The 20,922-nt window shown below is 48.7% G+C and overlaps 1 protein-coding gene across 4 annotated transcripts in view; it reads left to right on the top strand.

The window, feature by feature from the left end:
- Positions 1 to 20,922, top strand: part of DAPK2 (death associated protein kinase 2) — a 136,289-nt gene that overhangs the window by 60,658 nt on the left and 54,709 nt on the right. The gene's annotated exons all lie outside the window — the stretch shown is intronic.

Here is a 20,922-nt window from a genome sequence, read left to right as displayed (position 1 = left end):
TAAATTTATTTTTGACTGCGTTGCATCTTCGTTGCTGCACACGGGCTTTCTCTAGTTGTGGTGCGTGGGCTTCTCATTGCGGTGGCTTCTCTTGTTGCGGAGCACGGACTCTAGGTGCACGGGGTTCAGTAGTTGTGGCACGTGGGCTCAGTAGTTGTGGGTTGTGGGCTCTAGAGCGCAGGCTCGGTAGTTGTGGTTCATGGGCTTAGTTGCTCCATGGCACGTGGGATCTTCCCGGAACAGGGATTTAACCCATGTGCCCTGCATTGGCAGGTGGATTTTTAACCACTGCGCCAGCAGGGAAGTCCCAGGAATGATACTTTAGAGATATGACATGGGAAGGGGCAAAGGTCCCCTCAACTCTTACTAAGTAGCTGCCTCCTATGTATATGTGTGAGACCGATGGAGCTCATACACAGTCCCTGTGTTTGTGTGGCCTTTTGCAGTTTACAAAGTGTGTTCACTTTCATCATCACCTTTGGGCCTCACAGTAGCCTCACACAGGCAGGGATTGCCCTCATTTAACAGAGAGGAAGCTGAGGCTGGGAGAGTTTATGACTTATCCAAACATGACAGCTATTTTGAGGGAGCTGGTACTGATCCCAGGTCATCTGACTCCGGAGATCACACATCCTAGCAGTAGATGAGTGACTCCAGGGGCCCAGAATGGGGCCCCTGCCTGTGCAGGCCTATCTTAAAAGTCAACAACCACCTGTGACTGAGGGAGGAAGGAGCATCCAGGGGTCAGCTGATGACCTTTCTTTGGATGGAACAAATAGTAAGTAGAAACTTGGGTTGATTTCTCTCTCATGGCCAAACTCTGGTGATGTTCAAGGATGGGTCAAACTTGACCCTGCTTGACTTTATAAGTAAACAAGATCCCAACTTTCTATCTCATCATCTCTCCCCAGGCCCCTGAATCAGTTTCTCACCAGTTTCACTCCACTCTTGATGAGGCGGTCAAGGTTAAGAGTAAAGCTCTGGAACCAGTCCCCTTGGGTTCAAATTTCAGCTTTACCCCTTTCTGGCTGTGTGATTGGAAAATTGCTTCTCCTCTCTGTGTTCCAGTAGCCTCCTCTGTAAACAGGGGGCAGTAATAATACCTCCCTTATAGGGTTGGTAAGAGTACTGAGCACATTAATGCATCTTAGAATTGTGCCTAGAATATAGAAAGAAATTATTATTATTTTTTAAAATAGTGAAAAGTCTTAAAAAACTAAGAATAGAGTTACCATATGATCCTGCAATCCCACTCCTGGGCATATATCTGGAGAAAACTCTAATTTGAAAAGATACATGCACCCAAGTGTTCATAGCAGCGCTATTGACAACAGCCAAGACATGGAGGCAACCTAAATGTCCATCGACAGATGAATGGATAAAGAAGATGTGGTAGATGTATATACAGTGGAATATTACTCAGCCATCAAAAAGAACGAAATAATGCCATTTGTAGCAACATGGATGGACCTAGAGATTATCATACTAAGTGAAGTAAGCCAGACAGAGAAAGACGAATACCATATGATATCACTTCTATGTGGAGTCTAAAAAAAATGATACAAATGAACTTATTTACAAAACAGAAATAGATTCACAGACATAGAAAACAAACTTATGGTTATCAAAGGGGATAGCGGAAGGGCGGGTTATAAATTAAGAGTTTGGGATTCATATATATACACACTACTATATATAAAATAGGTAGAAAATTCCCTGGTGGTCCAGTGGTAAAGAATCTGCCTTACAATGCAGGGGATGCGGGTTTGATCCCTGGTCAGGGAACTAAGATCCCACATGCCGCAGGGCAACTAAGCCTGTGCGCCACAACTACTGAGCTCACGTGCCTCAACTAGAGCCTGCGTGCCGCAAACCTACAGAGCCCACGCACCCTGGAGCCTGCGTGCCACAACTAGAGAAGAGAAAACCCACACGCCACAACTAGTGAGAAGCCTGCACACCACAACAAAGAGCCCACACACCGCAACAAAAGATCCCGCATGCCTCAACGAAGATCCTACGTGCTGCAGCTAAGACCCGACGCAGCCAAAAATAAATAAAGTAAATAAATAAATAATATAATAAATTTTTTAAAAACCCAAGAAACATACTTTATAAAGAAATAAAAAATAAAATAGGTAAACAACAAGGACCTACTGTATAGCACAGGGAACTATACTCAATATCTTATAAAAGCCTATAATGGAAAAGAATCTGAAAAAGAGTATATATGTGTATATATGTATAACGGAATCACTTTGCTGTACACTTGAAACTAACACAGCATTGTAAATTAATTATACTTTGATTAAAAAAATAGTGAAAAGTCTTTGTAAGTAGACCAAGATTAGACTACAAAATAATAAGTGATTTGTTGTTGTTCTTTTTAAATAACTTGGAGAATCTTCCAAGGATCCTGTCAATTCTGGAAAGAGCTCCAAAACTCCTTCCTGGGAATTGCCTTCTGTGCCAGACTGCGAAGCATGTGAGACAATCAGACAGATTGTGGTCTCACTCTATGAAACTTCGGTTAACTCTAATCCTCTGTTGAATGGAATTGTGTATGTGTGTATGCGTGACCTTTTCAGTAAGGCAGATTAAACGAAAACAAGATGACATCAGGAATCTAGTTTGTATTTTAGATGTAGAACCCCAATTTCTCATACCCACAGTTTCCAGGCCTCTCCAGTGAGAGAGAAGATGTGTACTGATAAATCTGCCAGTTGGTCATCTCTCAGTTCATTCATTCAAAGACATTTGTTGACAATTATGTGCAAATTACTGTGGTAGATGCTCTGGAAGACACAGTGATAAATAAGAGAACTTTAAGGCCTTTAAAGATCGTTAATCTTCAAAAACATATTTGATCAAAGCACACATACGGGATATTGTTCACTTTTAGGGGAGGTAAAGCTGATTCATGTTTCCAACAAGAAGGCCCAAATCAAAAAGGAACTTCTGATGAACTCTGTTATTAAACATTTAAAGAATCAGATTATCCTTTTCTCCAAACACCGTGGTTAATCCATGTCGAGCTGCAACATGTCCCCCAGATGTGGACCCTAAGTGCCACGTTGGAGGCTGTTTGTGCCACTCTCTCCGAGGCCCCTGAGCTTGGCTTCTCCCCTGTAACAGGAGGTCAGTAATACCTGTCCCCAAGGGCCTCCTGGGGATTTGGTGAGTATGAAATAAGAGAACTCACATAAAACCACTTTGTAAGTCATAATGCTACTTCAAGAGTAACTTCTTATTCATGGAAGGAGTCGTTCAACATATTTTTATTCATTTGTGTCTGCTCATTATACTGCCTTTTCCAAGGTATGAAAACAGTCCCATAGGTCCAGACTTCCAGCAAGAAGGCCCAGGACCAAAGAGGATTTGGAGGGAATTTGGGGGTACCCAGGATTCCATTAAGTAGTGGTTTGCTGTAATATTTTCTTAAATAGCACTTCTCAAACTAATATGTACTTGAATCACCAGGGAGTCATGTTCACAGGTAGATTCTGAATCAGTAGTGCTGGGGTGGGATCTGAGTTTCTGCTTTTCTGCCAAACTCCCAGATGAAATCAATGCTGCTGGTCCAAGGCCCACACTTGGAGGGGCAATGTTCTCGGGGGTACAAGGCCCAGTGATGAAGAGAAGAGAGGAGGTGCAGCCCTGGGCCCCAGGAGGGAGATTTCCAGGAAGGCTATGTTGGGAGCTGTGGTTGCAAGTCAGTGCCCCCACTTCCTTCCCATCCCCACCTGGAAGAGGCTATCATTTTCCTGGGCTGTGCATTTACTCTGAATTTTGGAGGGAGGAAACGTGCATTGTGAGTGCTTGCACGGAGGAAGAGGAAGGAAGGAGATTGCCCCATTATGTATAGTAACTGTCCCTTCTCGGTGGCAAGCTGCATTTCCCTGTGATCTAGAGACAGCAGAATGAGCCAGTTCCCACCTCCAGCATCTGATGGGACAGCACAGCAGAATCCAGTGCAGACCAGAATTTTTTTTTTTGCCAGTAATGGAGGTGGTTGAAGAGTGTTGACTTAAGTGTTTCGAAGAAGGGAAGGACCGAGGAGTAAGCAGTCAGAGGGTTCTCCCACCCCCTTTTTTGCCAGCTTGCCAATGCTGGGTGCTCTCCTGCTGCCCTCTAGCACCCCAAAGACCTCCCCTGCAGGGCCCGTCTTGTTCTTCATCTAAGTACCTCAGTTCTCCTCACCCCAACATTATCTCTTCTTCTATTACATCAAAATTTTCTTTTTCCCCCCAGCATAGTTTTTTTGTTGGTTTGTTTTGGCTATGCTGGGTCTTCATTGCGGTGTGCAGGCTTTAGTTGCAACGTGTGGGCTGTCTAGTTGTGGCGCACGGACTTAGTTGCCCTGTGGCATGTGGGATCTTAGTTCCCCAATAAGGGATCGAACCCACCTCCCCGGCACTGGAACACGGATTCTTAACCACTGGACCACCAGGGAAATCCCCCCACCACCCAGGCATAGTTGAATTCTGCCATTTGGTAGGAAAGCAATCTAATCCGACTAATTCCTATTAAGGTATATATGACTGCTAATCCAACTATCTATAAGTTTTTTGAGTTTTTGTGAGCTGTGACACACGTGGATTTCTCCCCACTTCTCCCTCTCCAGGCAGACAGAGCCTAAGCCCTAGGGAGACCTGAGGCTTTGTAGAGGTCTCTTTTGCTGTAGGTGGTGATACCTCAGGAATCTGGGTGTGGGAAGAGCTATGGGGATAAAATCTAGGTGTACCTGGTATAGGTGTGTCCGTTCAGGGGGAAAGCTTCCCTCTGCCTCCACAGCAGGCTGCCAGTAAAAGCAGGAGGCTGTGACATAAGGGGAAGTTTGTAGTGGTGTGGTTTTCACATCGAGTCCTGTGGTGCAGACTTAGGGGCTGTCACGCATGTCTGTGTGTGTATATAGAAATCAAGCAGTGCTTTGCGTTGTTCCCCTTTGATCTGTTTTGTACTTTAAACTTCTGCGCAAGATTTATTTGAAAAACAGTGTGATCTTAACATGAGAAGGCTTAAAAGCGATTGCCTCGGGTGAGCAGAGCTGGGGCAGGCGAGGAATGGGGCAGGGGGTTCTTGATTCCACTTTATGGCCTTCTGTGCAATTTCATTTTTATTTATCCATGTTTGTGTGCAGTCCTTTGCTGAAGATTTTAAAAAATAAATAATGAGGGCTTCCCTGGTGGCGCGGTGGTTAAGAATCCACCTGCCAGTGCAGGGGACACGGGTTCAAGCCCTGGTCCGGGGAGATCCCACATGCCATGGAGCAACTAAGCCTGTGGGCCACAAGTACTGAGCCTGCGCTCTACAGCCTGTGTGCCACAACTACTGAAGCCCGTGTGCCTAGAGCCTGTGCTCCGCAACAGGAGAAGCCACTGCAATGAGAAGCCCGCGCACCACAATGGAGAGTAGCCCCCGCTCGCCGCAACTAGAGAAAGCCCGCACGCAGCAACGAGGACCCAACGCAGCCAAAAATAAAATTTATATATTTATTTATTTATACAAATAATGAAAAGAAAAAGAGTTTTACTGCTAGAAAAAGTTTGGAACTCCTTGCCATAGTAGAAAGACACAGAATAGTTGTTGAGAGACCTGGGGTCTCTGGCTGCTGTGCCGTAAGCTGCTCTGTGACCCCCGGGCAAGCTCTGCGTGTTTTCTCAACTGTGAAAAGGGTCCTTCCTCTCCCCTGCAGTTTGACCCTACCGTTCTGTGAGAAGCAAGCTGGTGGCAGCTGTGGGGCAGGACTGTCCCTCCCAGTTCCCGCTGTGTCCTAGAAAAGCTTAGGACTGACACCCAGCCCGTGGATCGTCCTAACTCCCAGCCCCAGCTTGGTCAGATAATTTCTGGGCTCGAGGGGAAGGGGAACTGTGACCAAATTACTCTGTGTCTTACTCACCTCTGGGATCCAAGGGAAAATTCCTTACAGAACAGAGCGTGACTGGACAGGTTTCCAGCAGAGTGGATCGGCAGCGCGCCCGAGCTGAGTTTAGTCTGTGTCAAAGTGCCTACTGTGTACTCTGTGAGAGCTTGGGTGTCCTACGGGTCAAGAGAGGTCCCACAAAGCAGCTCTGCCTTCAAAGAGCATGGGAGAGAAGATACACCGAATGTTTAGTTTAGAAAAGAGGTTTCTGGGGGTGCCTTCTGCAAATACTTGCTGGTTCTTATGTGAATGAGGGACTGCATCTTCTTCGTCTTTGTGTTCCCAGTGCCTACACGCAAGACTCCTGTATTCAGCTCATACTTACTGAGCGCTTCTAGGTGCCAAAAGCACAGCAGTGGGCAAGACGGAGCCATCCCTGCCTTTCGGGTGTTTACAGCCCTGGGGCGCTAAGGGTGGAGAGGGTGGAGCATGGCATTCAGGCGAGTAGACAGAATACCCCGGGCAGTAAGAGCTGTGATGGACGCTGAGTCGTGCACACAGAGGATACCTGTTATGGTCAAAGCTGCTCGTGGCTGGGCTTCCTCACACTTCCACCGGGTCCACTCCAGCCACCCAGAAGAGACCCAGGGACCCAGGCAGAGAGCTCAGTGTATGTGGGGACCCTTCTCTGTGTGTATATGAGCCTTGCCATCCAGAGGCAGCCTCTGGCCGGAGACCCTGCAGTGTCCCTGCCCTGGAGGGAACAGTGGGGTGACGGGAGGGCCGAGGGACACAGTCCATCCCCTGGCTGTCCTGGGCCCTGATGTGTTGAGACACTCTGCTCTGGAGGGAATGCCGGGACCTGCCAGCTCTCGAGATGAGGCAGGAATGTGCCTGTCTGGCCAGTCTGGGCCCCGGGTGGCCCCTGTTTTGTTGAGGGAGGAGGTGATTTCTGGGATATTGAAGGGCAAGAAGGGGCAACCTGCGGCCAGGGTGACAACATCTGCTTTGATCCGTGATATTCACCGTCTGATTTATTCCTCCTCCACTTTTCAAAAACCATTCACTGAGCACCAAGGATATCCTGGGCTTTGTGCTGTGTTCTCACATTTCTCTAATTAAAATTTCTCAACAGTCCTGCAAGTTAAGTGTATTATTTTCATTTTACAGGTGAGGAAACTGAAGCCCGGGGAGCTAAAACTAAAATCATATTTATCAATGCAGTTAATGTGTATCACAACCTATGAGGTTGTTGTCATCCCCGTGTGCTGATGAAGGCACAGAGGCACAGAAAAGTTAAGAAACTCACCCAAGTTTCCAGAGCCTGCTAGTAACAGAACTGGGTTGGTGTTATCCTGGCATCTTTCCCAGATTCGAGCCCCCTGCACCTTCGGAGCTCTGCTGGTTAACCTCTGCCCCTCTGTGACTCCAGCATGGGCCATGTGGGCGAGGTCAAGGTCACCCTGAGGCAGCTGGTGAGGGAGGCATGGCAGGTGGGCTTCTAGAGGGAAGAGGCCATGTTAGAGGCCGGGCTCTATTCTAGACAGCAGTTTGGGTAGACAGAGGAAAAACAGATCATGTTGGATGTGACGCATACCTTCCCGGCGTCCTGACAGTTAGGCTTGAAAGAAACATGTCAGGCAGCATCAAATCCTGTAATGACTTAGAGCAGAGTTAGAGGAGCCTGGAAGGAGTGGCAGCCCCGAGGGCTCCTGGTAGCGTTAATTGGGGCTGGTGATGACAGCGGAGATGGCACGGCTGCGACTTGGAGCCGCTTGCCCAACAGAGGCTCTGGCTTCTGCTGGGGAGACAGGGCTGGGTGGGAGGAGATTTTGAACAGAAATCTGCTTCTAAGAGGACTTGGACCTGTTCTCTCTACCTTGCCCCACCCTCTAGGGTTGTGGGCATAGGGAGGATGGATGGTTGTGGATCTAAAAGTCAGATCCCTTTGAGGGTGGGGATGAGGGAATGGGCCTCCTGTGAGCATGGGGCCCGAGGGGGATGGGAGCGGCACCATTTTATTCCTATGGGAACTGCCTTCTGCTCTGCAGTCGATCAACTTGTCCATTGGGATGGACTGTAAATGGCTATGTGGGTGGTCCTGCCTTGGCCCTTTAACTGTTTGGGGCCTCCATTAGCCATCTGTGGAATGGACCAAGTTCTGCCTTTGCAGGCATGCTCGGCAGCTCCCTGTCTTTCTCCGTGCCACAGTGATGGCAACACAGAACAACTTACAGTTATTTCCTCCTGCCCGTGTATGGTAAGAACTTGAGGCAACGTACAGCATGAGGCACACAGAATTTGAAAATAAAGGTGGAAGATCAAAAGACACTTGACTTCCAAAAGATTATGATTTATCAATTCTGTGGTAAGGCCTGAGTACCTGCATTTTTACCAAGCTCCCCTGCTGATTCTGTTACACTCTCAAATTTGAGAGCCACTGGTGCGAAGCAAGGAGGAAGGAAATACACCCAAGATCTAGGCCACTATCGCTATTGTCACTGACCACCAAGACGACAGAAGGGAAATAAGATTACGTCATTTTCATTATCTGAAATGAACAAGGGTATCAGTTTTTCAGGGTAGACAGACATCTTCATGGTACTAATTTCTGAAAGAAAGCCATTTCCTGCTGCAGCCTGTTTCAAAGGACACTAAACAACATCATGGATAATTTGGGGGCAGGGGAGATGCTCTGCATCCCTAAAGGGGGTCTGTTGTGCTGGTCACCCCAGCAGCTGTGGCCCACCTTGGGGACACCAGGCCCACTCTGTAGCAGGACCTGCTCACCCTCTGATGCCATCCTTTTCTGCAGTCAACCACCAGGAGGGGCATCGCCAGGAGGAAGAGTGGGCTAACTCTGAGGAAAGAGCCAGGCGTGGGGGATGAGAGGTTGCCTGTGCGGTGAGTTTGAAGGTATCTCTTGGACTGAGTGTCTAGGTGACCAACAAGGTCACAAGGCATAAGGCACTTCCCTTCAGTGTGCCCCGAAGTCAGCTTAGTGACAGGCAGAAGGAGAGAGAGGTAAGAAGAAAACTGGTTAACACCATCGGATGCTACAGAAGACCTAAAGCTCCTTTGTGGACAAAACAATTAGGGCAAATATTTGCAACATACACGGCAAAGGGTTCATGTCACAAATATGTAAAGAGCTTTTACAAACAATAAGAAAAAGGCAAACATCCCAGTGGAGAAATAAGCCAGGCATGTATAAGGCAGTTCAGATTACCAACAAACACAGGAAAAGATGTTCATTCTTACTTGTAATCGACTACAAGTTAATAAATTTAATTCAAGTGAAAACAATGAGATATCATCTTTCAAGTAGGAAAATGGTAAAGCTGAAAAACACAGTGAGCCAGTATTTGGTGAAATGTGTGTGGAGTGAGGAGCAGGGGATTTTGACATTTAGGGCTGTAGGGAGTATTACTGGGACATTCTTTCTGGAAGATAATTTGTCAAGTATCAAAAACCTTAAGAATGTACATAACTTTTGACTAAGCGTTCTACTCCCTGGAATTTACCTTCAGAAAAGATAATCAGGGATGTACACAAAGATTTATATATAAGGGTATCTAAAACAGTCTTATTAATTATATTAACAATTAGAAGTAATATAAATGTCCAAAATTAAGAGTTTGCTCTAAAAACCATGCTTTATTTGTATGGTGGCATATTATTTAAAATCAGGTAGTAAAATAATTTTTAATGACATGAGTAAATGTTCATGATCTATTATTAAGTACAAAAAAATTTTAAAGCAGTTTCCAAAATAGTACATGTGGTATCATCCCAGTTCCATTAAAAAAAATGAACAGTCTTTTTTAAAAAAAGACCGTAATATGTGCTGAAAAAATGTCCCAGAGAGCAGCCACCAAAATGATAACAATGGTTATCTCAGGAAGCTTCCTCTTTGTGCTTTTTAAAAATAATGGACATGCTCCGTTTGTAATAAACAAATATCAAGAACGTGTTCTTTTCCCAGAGAGTCTGCCAGTGATGTGCTTCAGCTGCATGGAGAGCTGGCTGTGAGTGACAGGTCCTGCACCTCACTTCCTGCTGCCTCCGTTTATTTAATTTAATTTATTTATTTTTATTATTATTATTTTTGGCTGCATCGGGTCTCTTAGTTGCAGCACGTGGGATCTTTCGTTGCGGTGCAGGCTCTTTGTTGTGGCGCGTGAGCTTCTCTCTAGTTGTAGTGCTCAGGCACCAGGGCACGTGGGCTCTGTAGTTTGCGGCACGTGGGCTTTCTCACTGAGGTGCATGAGCTCAGTAGTTGTGGCATGTGGGCTTAGTTGCCCCGCGGCATGTGGGATCTTAGTTCCTGACCAGGGATCGAAATCGCATCCCCTGCATTGGAAGGCAGATTCTTTACCACTGGACCACCAGGGAAGTCCCCCTGCTGCCTCAGTTTAGCTCTTCCTTTCTACACTGATGGAATACCTGCTTTGTTCTCAGTGTTCAGCGGGCCCTGTGAGATGAGTAGGACAGTTCTTTCTCCCCAGGCTCTTATGGGCTGGTTGCTGGTTAAGGTGAATGCCTCGGTCATTTGTCATGGAGGTATCTCTGCTATTTGGTGTGTTCAACATTTTGCTGGATGTGAAGATGGTACAGGGGCATCTTTCTGAGAGTGCCTGAGATCTGTTCTTCTTGCCCAAAGCCCTGATCCCACTCTCTCTTTGGAAATTTAGTTGGTTAAAATGGGACTGACACATCTCAGTAGCTTGAACCTGTGGCTGGACCCTGTGCAGCGGGAAACCCAGAAATCACCCTGTGTGTCCCAGACTGATAGATGCATGTGACACCCTGACCTGCCTCAGGGAATCCTAAGAGGGTGAGCTGGGATGGGGGTGAGAGAGACATCTTGGTCCAACTCAACATTTTTCTGATGAGTAAACTGAGGCCATGAGAGAGAAGGGGACTTGGAAATTGGCGATAGAGCCGGGACTCCAAATCCCGTGCTCTGCCCACAACATGGTGGTCTTCCCCATCCCCAGCCCTGAGTTTGGGAGAGGTGATCTGAGGTATTGTTAAGTACTGGTGAGGAAACAAACCTGGGGTCAAAAACTCACAGAAATCCCGAGGAACAGAGAGCATCCACCCTAGACGGCTAAGAGTTGTGTATATTAGTGAAGGCATTGCAGCAAGAATCCCTTGAACATTAAGATCCAGGTGGACAGAAGAGAACTGACAAGAAATAATTGGTTGTGATTTTTGCACACCCGCATTCACGTATGCAGATACATGTATGTAGTCAGTCCTCTTCAGGGCCACCTTTTCGGCATGAATTTTAGGAAAGACCTTTTTTTTTTTTAAATAAATTTATTTATTTTGTTGATTTCTTTTTGGCTGTGTTGGATCTTCGTTGCTGTGTGTGGGCTTTCTCTAGTTGCGATGAGCAGGGGCTACTCTTTGTTGCGGTACGGAGGCTTCTCATCGTGGTGGCTTCTCTTGTTGCAGAGCACGGGCTTTAGGCGTGCGGGCTTCAGTAGTTGTGGCACACGGACTTCAGTAGTTGCAGCACGCGGGCTTCAGTAGTTGCGGCACGCAGGCTCAGTAGTTGTGGCTTGCGGGCTGTAGAGCACACAGGCTCCGTAGTTGGGGCACACAGGCTCAGTTGCTCTGCGGCATGTGGGATCTTTCTGGACCAGGGCTCGAACCCGTGTCCCCTGCATTGGCAGGTGGATTCTTAACCACTGCACCACCAGCGAAGCCCAGGAAAGACCTTTTTATCTCCAGTTAGTTCCTTCACTTGCCCAACGTGTGCCTAAACTTGCCACTGTTAAAGCCCCTCTTGGTCAAGGATGCTGCTAAAATGTCAATGTGTTACTTTGCACTGAGGGCAGGTTAACCCTTTGCCTCCCATTATCACTCAGTGTGAATTATGGGTAAATTATGGAAAGGATCCCCAGGGGATGTGGCCCATGGGGAGGTCCAGAGTTCACAGGAGAGAGGCTGGGTACAGAACTCTTGGCACTAGAGTGGTCTGGCAAGTTGGGAGGGAGGTTTTATAGACGATAAACTGTTCACTTCACCATTTTATGAGGGAGGACCCTGTCCCCACACAGTAATAACAGAACCTCGACCAGCCTGGATTTTTCCATCTTCCTGTTGTAGTCCCTTTTTTGCTCTGTAGCATGAGCTCATGCAAAAGGTCACATCTGTTATGGTCCAGCCTCCTGGGCTCCACCTAGGCTGTGAAGGCCAATTGGCTAGCATTTCTGGGATCAAGCAAGTTGACCTGTTCTGCTGAAGTTCTTTCATTAATCAAAGGTACATCTGATTGTCAGGAACTCGGGTGGTGAGAAGGGAGCCCTACAAGCGAACATCATTGGCTGCCAGCCGCTTGTCTTCCTTTCCCTCCACCCACACAAAGAGGAGAGGAAAGGGCAAGTTCAGCTTCTTGATGTACTTCCTCGAGAAAGTGGCCATTTGACGGGGAGGAAGTGAGGTAGAGAGGTGGTGAGTTGGGGCCTGCCCAGAATAAAGCATTTGTGTATCACTCCCTGCTTCTCCAGCTGTGGCGAGCTGACTCCCCTTTGCCTGTCTGTGTCCAGCTTTTTCTGCCTGTTGGGCTGTACCCCGCAGGCCTGCAAGCCCTGTACTTGCCCAGCCTCAAGACCGAAGAAACGAGCCCGGAGTTAGCGACAGAGACATCAGTGGTTTAATGGTTGGGGGGATCTTACATGTCTGAAGCAAGGTCCTGGAGTGACACTTCACCATGTGCAGCAGATGACGGGCAGGACAGGGCAGCAAGTCTTCACTCCTGGGTGGGAGAGTGAGGTTACCAGTTATAGAGGGAATTGATGTCAGGTTGGCTCATCGGTTACCAGGGAAACCAGCAGAGGAGCAGGCCCCTCATGGCCCCTTTGATGAGCTGTCTTGGTCAAGGTGTTCTGATCTAGAGATTAGAACAGTCACTAGCTAGGGCCGGGGGCAAGTATGTAGGCATTGACTGAGTAGGCTCTATGATTAAGAGGGAAGGTCAGTTATGTGAGTAGGGTGTAGGTGAGGCAGGGACTGGTCGAGCAGGGGATGTCCAGAGGACAAGAGAACAGCCGTCTTGAATGGCCTAATAGTACACTGTTGCACCTGGTTCAAATCCCACCTGCTCCTTAAGGCTTCCCCTGACTCCCCTTGGCGGATACTTTCTCCCTCTGTTGAACTGCTGCAGCACTTACTGCTTCCCGTGCAGTTGACTCTGAGACAGCTCTTCCTATACATCCATTCCGTATTTCTTTTTCCATGAGTGTTTGATCTCCCCAGTTGACTGTGAGCCCTTCAAGTTGTGGGGTGCATCTTGTTTGTAGCACTTAGGACACTGATCCGTACATGAGGGTTGGAGGAGTACATTAGTGAATGGATGGATTGGTGAATGGACAGTTAGGTGGATGGGTGGGTGGATAGTTAGGGGACTAGATGACAGGTGGGTGGATGGTGAGTCGTGGGTGGTACCCTCCAAGGCTAACACTTCAAACCATAGTAACCTACCTCACGTCAGTGTCTAGAATCTAGACTCTAAACTAAGGGAAATACCAGAGGACACTGAGCTGCATTTTCCGTGAAAACCTTTCTCTGAATAGCCAAGTCCAACTTAAACTGAGCCTAATCTATTTCAGGCCTTGGACTTGTGGGCTCACGTTCATTTGACAACAGCATCAACATGTGCTTAGACTTAAAAATAGATTCCAAAAGGTAATCAGAGCTCAGCTTGACTTGGCTCTGCTCAACAGGTCCTCCCTTTTGGTGCTTTAGGAATTTTTTCTGCCCACCCCCACAAAAAAAAAGTGTCAGAGGAAGGAAGCTAGTCTGAGGGACAGGGAACTGAATGAGCTAAGATGTGAAAGCAGCTGCCACTGGCCAGCACAGGCAGACACCTGTGACTTCTTGGACAGGGGCCATTTGTAGGTCAGGGTTCAGCTCCCTGGAAACTTCTGGTTCCTGATACTTATCCTACATGTATTCCTTACTGGTGACCCTGAGTTTGGCTTGGTCAGAGTAACTTCTTAAAAGACCAGATAATAATGTTGAGAATTACTTCATCAGTGTTTTCTATTTCTCCTTTTTTCTTTTTCTTTTTTCTTACAGTTTGAAATTGCTTTGGGATCATCAACAAGCATGCTTCCATGCTGTAGAGTGTACTTCTCAAATTGTGTTCCCTGAAGCCCTTGGGGTTCCATGAAGCCCCTTTAGGCATCATGTCGGTGGGCTCTGAGTAGGTGACCTCTGAGTGCCTCTCCCCAAATAAGAAGTACTCCTTTTTTTAAAAACAATAATTTTTTTTATACCTATTTTTGGCTGCATTGGGTCTTTGTTGCTGTGCGCTGGCTTTATTTACTCTAGTTGCGGTGAGCGGGGGCTACCCTTCATTGCGGTGCGTGGGCTTCTCATTGCGGTGGCTTCTCTTGTTGCGGAGCACGGGCTCTAGTCACATGGGCTTCAGTAGTTGTGGCACACGGGCTCAGTAGTTGTGGCTCGCGGGCTCTAGAGCACAGGCTCAGTAGTTGTGGCGCATGGCCTTAGTTGCTCCACGGCATGTGGGATCTTCCCGGACCAGGGCTCGAACCCATGTCTCCTGCATTGGCAGGTGGATTCTTAACCGCTGTACCACCAGGGAAGTCCCAGAAGTACTGCTCTTTATCTGTTTTGCATATTGGGCTTCTGTGCAAGATTTATTGGAGAGAGGGTTCCATACCTCAAATAAATTTTAAAGTCATCATCAGGAGACTAGAAAGGTATGGGCAACACGGTCAGAGAGGAGAAATGGATTCATTAGACAGTGGGTTTGGCTCACTAGCTGGGAGAAAAGGCCATTTGAACGGCTCTGGGCGCTCTTGTGTTTGCAGGTCTTGTGCTGATGTTTCTGTCTGCTCCAATCTCCATGTGCCGGCTGCTGGCTTGGCCGCTGCCCCCGCGTGCCTCTCACTCCTCGCTTGCCCACCTAGCTCCTGACGTACTGCCTGCCTGGCTCCTGACGTACTGCCCACCTGGCTCCTGACGTACTGCCCACCTGGCTTTTGGTAAATTTTTGCTCCTTACCCTCATCTCTCTGGCCTGGAATCTTGACTTGCTGCTTCCCACTTCTGACACCCTTGTATTTCTTCACCCTTTTTTGGCTTCCTGGGTGTCTGGTCCCTTGTTTGCCCTGACCTTGGGTGACTGTGTCCCGAAGTGTTTTCTGTCTTCCTGGATCCTGGCACCACCTGGGGACCCTACCTTTCAACGGCCCCAGTTCTCTCCAGCACTATTTTAAAGCTGGGATCTGTGGATGGGGTTCACAGGGGCTGAATCAGATTCAAGGCTGGGACTGGAAAATGGAGACCAGGATCCAGATATGGCGATCCAGTGGATGGAAAGAAAGAGTAATTCGCGTTCACAGAGAATTCTAGTTTACTTAGTGCTTTTACATACTTATCTCACTCTCTCATTATAACCTGGTAAGATTGAGATAGTCTTATGTCTGTGTTACACACAAGGAAACTGAGGCTCAGAGTCACAGTAGCAGAGCTGGAGATAGAACCTGGGCCTTTTGACTCTAAATCCTGGACTTGGGTATAGCAGACCAGAAGCAAGTGGGTTACTAAGGCAATGGGAGAAAGATCTTGTTCGTGGGAATCAGGAGTGGCTGACTAGATATGAGATGTGTTGGAAGGGGGAGGGGGTTAAGAGGCAGGGTCAGTCAAGCCTGACCAGGCAGAGGAGTGGGGACACCATTCTCAGACAGGCTATTGCCCTGGGATTGGGGTGTGGGTCCTCTGGGATCAGGCTGATGTGGTTCCTGCGGACTGTAGATTTGAGCTCTTCTTGTCCACACATTTGACACATGTTGGTTGAATGTCCCAGTCCCCCGCCTGCTGGGCTGCACCTGGGGTGGCCATGACTGGAAGCTTCTAAGCATCATCCCCGCCCGGTGGTCCTGCAAACTTGCAGGCTAATCCCAGAGGAATCGTGGCTCATGGTTCTGGAGTGTGGGAAGAGGAACTGCAGTGATTGCTTGGGGGAAGCGGGAGGAGGAACCTGGTCCCCACATCCCTCTGACTTGGAGCACTTCCCATTTGTTACCTTTTACCTCCCATGGCATCTCCTCCCTGGGGAGGGTCTGTGTTCTGTACAGCTCTGCCTCATCTCAGCCTTGACCAACTGGGGACTTTGGGGCAAGTTCCTAAGTTCCTGGACACTTCAGAGTTGACTGAGAATGAGAATGAGTTAGACCCACCCTATCCGTAACCCTGACAAAACACCTTTGGCAGTCAGCCCCTGGCAGTTGCCAGAACAAGTCTAGTTGGCCATAGCCAACCTGGTGGGAGTGGGTGGGTAGTGGGAGTGGTCTTGCCTCAATGCCGGCCATGAGGGGGTGCATTGTCTTTGGAGAATTCAAAACCAATGATAAAACTGAATAAAAATTAGTCTACTTTTTATTATCATCATGCACTGGCAATTCTCAATACTGTCAGCGATAAAATGCTCCTCCATTCTGGGGTGGGCCCCCTCCTCACTGTTTGGTACATCACTGCTGGCTAGTTACCTTGAGAGTCTCACTGAAGCTGGAGTCAGTTGACCTGACTCTATGTTCTAACCCTGCTATCAGGGCCTGCTACCTGGCCCAACTACCAAGTCACTTAACCTCCCTAAGCCTCCGTTTTCTGATCTGTAAAATGGAGCTAAGAATGGTACCTGCAAATATTAAAAGAGAGAATAAAATTACAGTTAGCTTGCAGAGAGAAAAGCTGGATGTAAATGCTGGGATGTCCACATTGCTATACAAAATCTATCTCAGGGTGTGAGATTTGGGTCACGCCCAGATTATTCTTTGGCGGTGAAGAATTCGGTGGTAATTGAGCCAGGCTCTTCCATGAAGCTTAGGAGCTGGTGTTGGAGACAGCAACACTATTTTTGAGTTCTGAGAAGCTGGTCTAGGTTTACTCCTCATCTGATTCCTGGGCAAACAACAGGAGACCCTCATGGGATGCCACCCTGGGCCCTGCCGAGTTCTGTCTGTGACTGTGACGCTGATCTTCACGCAGCCTGCTCTGTTCTCCCGGGGCACTGAGTGAGTGAGGGGCTGGGCCCTCGGCCTGGGAAGAGCGGCGTGTTCCTGACATGCTTGCAGGAGAGCAGCTGGCAGGAGCAGGGAAGGTAGTTTCTGTGTCTTGTGGATGTACTGTCCTTCGCGGAAACCCTCCTACGTGACTTTTGCAAGCCAGCCTCCGGCTCAGCGTTCCACCCACCCCCACCTCCTGCTTTTCTACTGTGCTGGATAGTTAAGTCCTTTGTCAGGCGTTATCTCATGATTTCCCCAACAGCCCTGTGAGGTGGACAGGCGGGGTTTTCTCATCCACATTTGACAAGGGAGGACCCTGAGGCCCAGGGAGTTGAACAGGCTGCCCAGGGTTATGACCAGTTAGTGGACGGGCCCTGACCAGAACCCAAGTCTCCAGACATCAGCCCAGAGGTAGAATTTGGAGAGTGAAGGGAAGGCTTCATTTCTGTTCAGAGTTGTCATGGGCTCTTAGGAGCTTTCTGACAGGAAGCTTTCTGAGGTGAAACCTCAGGTGGCAGGTGGAGGAAAACAACTGAGAAGGCAGCTCCTTGTCCAAGCCCACGAAGCTTTGGTGGCAGGTCACGGGGACCAGGACTTGGACCTCCGCACTACCCTCCCTTTGCTGCATTCAGGTTAGGAACTGACTCTTGCTAGGGAGGCGGGAATAGGCATATGCGTGCTCTGCCTGTGTACATCAGTGTTTCAGCATTCCCATAATTTTTGAATTAGTGTTGGCAGTCACTTCCCTTATGGTCGGATGGCTCCTCTCTGCTCCCTCCCGGGATGTACCCTGGGTGGCTCTGTCCTAACCTAGAGGGGCTCTCGCTGTCCACCCCTTGCCCCGTAGCCTAGCTGAGCGACTTCTGCATCCCAGGGCCTGAATTTCTGGCTTCAGAGCCTTCCTGATGGGCAGACAAGGGCTCATCACCATCACTGCTTCCACGTGCCCTTGGGGGCGTGACGAAGCCACCTCAGGTCTGGCTTTCGTGCATCTGCTGTGGGTACAGTGACCAGGGGGTGCCCAACTGCAAACTTCCATTCCTGTTATTTCCCAGAGCCCGGGGCGGTCTTCTGCCTTGATTTGCAAATCAAGGAAAAACTGTCCTGGTGGAAGAGATGATACTCCTCCCCCCCTTACTTTTCTCCCCTCCCATCCTTTTCTCCCCTCCCATCCTCCTTCTAATGATCAGATCAAAGAACTAAGGGAGAGGGTAATATATCAATACTGAAGAGGGCAAGGAATAATACGAGTAACAGTGGTGTACTTTTTTCACCTAGAAAATGGAGATAATCAGAAGACTGTTGTAAGTTGGTGTTTCTCAGCTTGGACTGCACGTCACGGTCACCCGGAAAGCTTTTAAATATCTTGATTCCCAGGCTGCAGCCCAGACCCTGGAGATCAGAATCTCTGGAGGTAGGACCCAGGCAGCAGTAATTTTAAAATTCCCCGGGACTTCCCTGGTGGCCCAGTGGTTAAGACTCTGCGCTTCCACTGCAGGGGGCACGGGTTCGATCTCTCGATCTCTGGTTGGGGAACTGAGATCCCGCATGCCGTGCAGTGTGGCCAAAAAAAAAAAAATTCCCCTGGTGATTCCAGTGTACAGCCAGGGTTGAGAACCACTGCTCTAAGGATGAAAAGAGTTGGTTAATTGCTTAGAACAAAGATATCCCCATATCTGGTTGTGCACTGGACTCGTCAGGGGGTGGGGTGGGGATGTGTTAAGATCGCACTGACGCCCTGGCCACACATTGCAGACCATGTAGATCAGTGACGGCTGCCTTCACGTGAGCCACTAACCAATAAGACGTAATAGTCACCGTTCACTGGAGCTGCCTGTGGGCCGGCATGACGTATTTCCGGTCTTCACAATTCCCTGGTAGGGAATCACAGTTCTCATTTTACAGATGAGGAAACTGCTGCTCAGAGCAGGTAGCCAGGCGGCGTAAGTTTCCTGAGGCCAGGCCTGTCTGACCCGGAAGGCTGCTCTCCCTGCCCAAGGCCTCCCTGCCCCAGGGCTGGCCTCGTGGAGCGTATTCTGCACACTTCCCAGTACCAGCTCAAGGAGAGAGGGGAAAACCAGCAAGTGGCCTTGGCTCTCCTTGAGGCTCTCCAGGGCAGGTTGAGTAGAGGACCGCTGTCCCGTGAAGAGAGGGAAGATGAGTGACGTTCCTTGGTATTTGGGTCTGTGTTAGTCACGCACTCTCAGAATACCTCCTTTTGGCTGGAGGAAGACGCCTGCTCGTGTTAGGCCTGACCCCCAGTCACCTCTCATTGCCGCAGCTGCTCTCACAGAGAGAACACTCAACCAGGAAGAGCAAACACTCATTTGCTTTTTGAGAGTTGGAGGAATTTTTCAGGCATGTGATACAGAAAAATGCCCCCGTTTCCCTCACAGGAAAAGGGAAAGCTCTGTCAAGGTAACCTGAAATATTTAGCTCTGCCTTATAAAATCCCTGTGCCTCCACCTCTGTGCTCTGTAAACTTAAACAAATTGCTTAAAATCCTTAAGCTTTGGTTTTCCCATCCCTCAGGGCTGCCAGTGCCAGGCCCCTTGAGGTGTCAAAGAGAGAGGAAAGGAGCGTGGCCATCCCGACACAGAGACTTACAGCTGCCTGGGACTGGAGGCTTTGTCCAGGGGTTGGTGGTACCCACTAAGCAACCTGATGTCCCAAGGCCCAAAGCAGCTTCCAGTGACCAGAGAGCTCACTGAATGTGTTCCCTCTGACTTTGGGAGGCTTGGCTTCACTCCACCTGGGTCAACCCCTAGTGTGTAGACAGCCCAGAGCCAATATTTGGGGCATACATAGCTGAGTTAACTCTAATAGTTTAGAGTTAGCAGACAGTGTGATAGACATTTGGCTGCACAAAGGCTTCCCAGCCCAGCCAAGCAGCCAGGGCCCTCTCCCTCCCCAGAGCTCCATCTGTATCTGATGTGTGTGCCTTTGGTCCCTGCCCCTTACTGTGCAGCTCGGAGCCTGGCACAGAGCAGATGCTCAGGTAGCACTGGGTGATTGGGGGATGAGGGGATGGAGACATGCATGAACATGTGTTTGGCATCTCTAAGGTGGTTGCCACAGAATGCTATTTAAGTGTTGGCATATCTATTCCTTACTCGCTCTACTTGACTTTTTTTTTTTTTTTTATCACTTTGGTTTATTTTGAAGGCTGTCTCACTAAGGATTATTCTAGTAATGGAGCGGTTCAGATGTGATGCTGTTTTCTGAGGTTGAGGCGTATATCCAGAGCACTTGTGTGTAACGTTTACTCCAGAGCCACTAAGAGAGTCCTTCTAAAGTGTGGAGTCTCATGGCCCCTTGTTTAGCCATTAAGCTGAACCTTAACATTTTCTGAGTTCTGTCTCAAGCAGTGGGTATTGTGGTTGGCAAGAAAACATGGGGCAGTGATGGAAGGGAAGTGGGAAGACCCACAGGAGGGTGGCCACTGGGCAGTCACCAGGGACTTCGAGTGGTCCCCACCGACTGCCTGGACTGAGATGGTGAAACAGGAGGCCGCTGCCCTTTCCTGTGTGTGTGTGTGTGTGTGTGTGTGTGTGTGTGGTGGGGGGGCTGCCCCTGAAGCACTCAGGGAGGCTGGCCTAGGGCCACCTGCCACTCTGGCAAGGATACCATTTCATGATGGCTGTCTGGGTCCCTGGAGTGAAGGATTTTCAGGCCCAGCCCTGAAGGGCACTAAGCATCATCTTGACTCCTTTAACTATCTTAGTGGCTTTGTGAACAGTGGGCTGGGCACTCGGCCCCGGGGCCTGGCATTGCCATTAACTCTGTGATGACCTCAAGTGAGTCACTTGATGTCTCCTGTACCTCAGTTTCCTAACATTTTACGATTCTGTGGTCCTATCAGTCTTCTCACCGTGATGAACACCCACTGTGCTTACTAACAATGTTAGGCTGCCTCCACCCCACCCTCACCTCCACCAGGATCCCCCCGAACCCAGCTGGCATAGCCTCTGGCCTCGTCCTTAAGTGCATCATCCTCATATTAGCTCTGTCCCCT

Source organism: Aethalodelphis obliquidens, unplaced genomic scaffold, assembly GCF_003676395.1.
Source record: "Aethalodelphis obliquidens isolate GAN/ISIS:26980383/991018 unplaced genomic scaffold, ASM367639v1 scaffold26, whole genome shotgun sequence".
NCBI lineage: Eukaryota > Metazoa > Chordata > Mammalia > Artiodactyla > Delphinidae > Aethalodelphis > Aethalodelphis obliquidens.
This window is presented reverse-complemented; position numbering and strand designations above follow the sequence as displayed.